The sequence below is a fragment of the Biomphalaria glabrata genome, chromosome 7, assembly GCF_947242115.1.
Source record: "Biomphalaria glabrata chromosome 7, xgBioGlab47.1, whole genome shotgun sequence".
In the NCBI taxonomy this organism is placed as follows: domain Eukaryota; kingdom Metazoa; phylum Mollusca; class Gastropoda; family Planorbidae; genus Biomphalaria; species Biomphalaria glabrata.
This window is the reverse complement of record NC_074717.1, coordinates 9,452,621-9,457,045: the sequence shown is the minus strand read 5'-3', so window position 1 is coordinate 9,457,045 and position 4,425 is coordinate 9,452,621.

The window sequence follows — 4,425 nt, the reverse complement described above, 5'->3', positions numbered from 1 at the left end:
ACTTATTCCTTAAGTTATTCAACTTCTGCAATCAACAGACTGTTCGACATTTGATTACATTCCAGTTTTCTTTTGTCCAGTTGGGTCTCCAGGAGGCGCGGTGGCTGAGCGGTAAAGCGCTGGACTTCCTAACCGAGGTCTCAAGTTCGAATCCTGGTGAAGACTGTGATATAAAAATTTCGGGATCTTTGGGCGCCTATGAGTCAACCCAGCTTAAATGGCTATCTGACATTGGTTGGGGAAAAGTAAAAGCGGTTGGTCGTTGTGCTGGCCACATGACACCCTAGTTAACCTTGGGCCACAGAAGCAGATGACCTTCACATCATCTCCAACATAGATCGCTAGGTCTGAAAGGGAAACTTTATTTAAGTTGGGTCTCCAAGTAAACAAGCCAGTAAATAGTAGATGGGGGAGGGGGGGATTGCCTACCCATCTTGGATCATCCTACTGAAACCAGTCAGTCAATGAAGCATGCACCGATGCCAAGCATTTAAATATCTCTTTTTTTTTTATTTTTACATAGTTGTTTTTTTGTCGAGGAAGAATTGGTCTATTATTTCTTCTTCTAGTTCCTCTTGTAATGCGTCATTGTTGCAAGCGCTATTCACGCTGGAGCCATTTAAAGTTTTGAGTCTTTTTTTCTTCTTTCTTTGTTGTTTTTTTTTTCTTTTTCTTTTTTTTTCTTTTTCTTTTTTTTTCTTTTTCTTTTTTTTTCTTTTTCTTTTTTTTTTCTTTTTTTTTTCTTTTTTTTTTCTTTTTCTTTTTCTTTTTTTTTCTTTTTCTTTTTTTTTCTTTTTTTTCTTTTTTTTCTTTTTCTTTTTTTTTTTCTTTTTTTTCTTTTTTTTTCTTTTTCTTTTTCTTTTTTTTTTCTTTTTCTTTTTTTTTCTTTTTCTTTTTTTTTTCTTTTTTTTCTTTTTCTTTTTTTTTTCGATTTTTTTCTTTTTCTTTTTTTTTTTTCTTTTTCTTTTTTTTTTCTTCGGAAAAAAATGTATTCATGATAAGACGTCAGCCAAATTTTATTTTAAGACGATGAAATATTTCTGTAATAGTATAACGGCCAACCAAAGCTTGCAGTGTGTGTAGCCATTGGCTTTTTTTAAAACCCCCGTAGTTATACATAAATTGTTAAATTTTTAGGAAAATCCAGTGACAAAGCAATAGTAGAAAATAATCCAAATTTTAAAATCCTCCCGAGCCCCCACTTAATATGGAGGCCCACTAAAGAGTGTCCATTGTTTTGTACATTAAATAATAAGGCACAGCCATGTTATCTTGCTATTCATGTTGTTATGTAAATTAGTGACCATGTTGCATGTATTCCACACATTAGACTTGTATATTTTATAAGTAAATTATCTCATATTATGATGTCGAATGTCAAAATGCAGTGGCCCCTGGAGAGGCCAAGCTCCCCCCTCCCCGGGCCCCCAAATCCCTTGCTACGCCACTGGAAAAATCGTTACACATTTTCAAACAACAAGAAAGTTTTTTCTCCCAAATTTTCCCCTCAACCCATGAAGACTTGAAGCTATGATAAGAAATTAAAAATAAAAAAATAAAAACTGCAATCAGGCTCATAAGTGTCTAAACTCCTAAATTTCCCAAGATGGAATGTAAGAAGACAGAACACATAATAAAGATCTTACACTTTATAAGGCCCCACAACTAGCAACGGACCCTATGCGACATTTCACCGCGACATTGTCGATGTAAAGGGTAATGAGACTAACCGGCTACTTATACCTTATACCATATACCTCTACTACTGTACCTCCTTTACAACTCATGTTTATCTCACTTATAAATCACTTCTACTTCATTTATCATAAGGCTTGTCTTTGAGTCCGATGATTAATGAGGGATGCAATATTTCTCGAGCCTACGCAGCCCCAGCAGTGACCTACATATTTCAACACATCCAGCACAGTTGTAACCATTGTCGGCGGTGGTCAATTCAGATTCGCTTTTTGACGTCTTGGCCTATCCTCGGCAGCAGATTTTCGCTTGGTCTCAAATGTGTCTCCCTCGGCCTTTGCAAACCTCTATTGTAACTCATCTATATGTAAGTTCTTCTCACTAATACATCTATTCTAACAGGCGTAGTGGCAAAAAGAGAACATAGATAGACTGCTGACAGACTGCCGATTGTGTCTTCTCTGGATGTGGGAAAATATTTAGGTCGCAGCTGGGACTGCGTTGACGCTGGAAATACTCCTCTCCTCATTAAAGTTTCGCACTGAAGAGAAAGCTTTAGAATATTACCGATACCTCAAGAGTCTGCTGACAAAACTGAGGCGCTCATGGAAAGTATGAGGTATAAAAATTAAAATGTACGTTTGCGGAGTAAATAAAATTTAATAATATTTTATTCAAAGACATTGTCTATAGACATTGGACACTATAGATTTGCAACAGTTTTGGAAAGTATATCTAGTATTTAACATTAAAATTGTCATGTTTAGTCTATATACATATAACATTTTCTTCCAATTTTTAAACGCTGTTTTACAAAACAGCCATTAAAGTAAATCTTATCTCCCTTGCAATTAGGAAAGCTCCCTAGAAGTGATCAAACATATAAGCTATGATAATCAATGGGGAGAATTAGAGTTAGCAGCAACCCAAATAGCAACCAACGTTGGACAGATCCTTCTCCTGTATTACTTCTTTCCACGGAGGTCAAAGCTCACTTCCTTCAGCCTCTCCCCAACTTTGGGCCTCTAAGAAGGTGCGACGCCACGTTTCCTCTTTTCGAGTTCAAATGTAATGTGTATCGTCTGGTCTCCAAGTAAGATTTGCTGTGTCTGTAGCAACAGAGGTGGTCTAACTTTAAATAAGATGTGTGCTGTGTCAATAGCAATTAAGGTTTTATATGGTGGGGTCGCTAGCCCCACGACAAACCTTTCTCCAAACTCATCCGGGTTTGGGGCAATGACTTGACCGACGCCAAAATAGTCTTTCAAACCATGAAACAAGAAAAACGTTCTAAAAAAAAATATTTTAAAAACATATAATTGCATCAATTAAATTGAATCAGTCATGTAATTACATTTGTGATAGATTTAGACTAACAATAATAAATCTTTCCATCACAAGAAAGATGATGCCTATTATAAGCTATCCCGACAAGATCAACGTCTAATCATGTGGAGTGTCACCAAAAATTGCTGTCCATATCCTAAAAAAACTGTTTTGTTTACCAAGAGGCCGTACAAAACACTGGCCCCAAAACACCCCAATTGAAAGAAAACTATATGGAGAGCTCCCTGATTTGGAAACCACTGTGCAGTTCATCTCATGTATTGGTCTAGTCATATGAACACGCCAACATAAAAATGAGAAGGAGGAATGTGGTGATAGGGCTTTCCAATTTTAAATATTTTTACTAATTATTTTTTTTATATTTGTTTTTAGCTTTCTCTATGCTGAAGAATCTTATCACTTGTCTTGACTAGTCAGGAAAAGGGGAAGGGGATACCTGTGGTCATGTTTTCGTGATCGCTTGAAAAAAAAAGTATACTGCTTTATTAATACGAACTCAGGGCTCAAGCCTTTTCAAGGGAACTAATTCAACTTATACCACCACATCTGTCAAGTACGATTTCTTTCAATTACGATCGTAGCTTCGATAACAAGCGAAAAAGATTAATTACTATTAGTTTATTAGCCATTTGTTTAATTTATTTTATCGATTCTTGTTTTGTCAGTTAAAAGAAATAATTTTTGCAAAATTTCATTTAACGCGAGATTGGGTATGGGATAAATAAACATGTCACCAGACAGACAGACAGACAGACAGAGTGAGTTTACTCTTTGTAAAACAACTGAAGACAGCACTAATAAATCTCAACTAAAATCTGAAGAAAACAGTCCTTCAGAGGATAGAAAACATTCAAATAAAAAGGACAGTAACAAAAAACAGCAACATAAACTGACCATATATTGGAAACTAAGCAAGCAGTAAAAAATTCATCTGTCTGTAAGAGACGAAGAGTACGTATATCCAAAGAGGGTCCACTTCCCATCCTAATTTAATGCGCTATTACGAGACGACCAACATGACAGTGTTGGCCATTGCACCACAGAATGAGACAAGATATAATCAGGAAGATGACTTGTGCAGGAAATGGAACAGGTGTCCGCAGTGTGACCACTGCCCGGTTATCGTAATCATCATCCTCTCCTTCCCCCAAAACTGCCAGAAAACCACATAACCCATTAAGACCTCCTCATCTACAACACAAGTCTGCTTAACTCTTGTTATATATATATATATATATATATATATATATATATATATATATATATATATATATATATATATATATATATATATATATATATATTGGATTACAAATGAAAACGGTAAAAAGTAATAAGAATACAAGAATATTAAATTTGTATAGAAAACACCTTAAAGGCGAG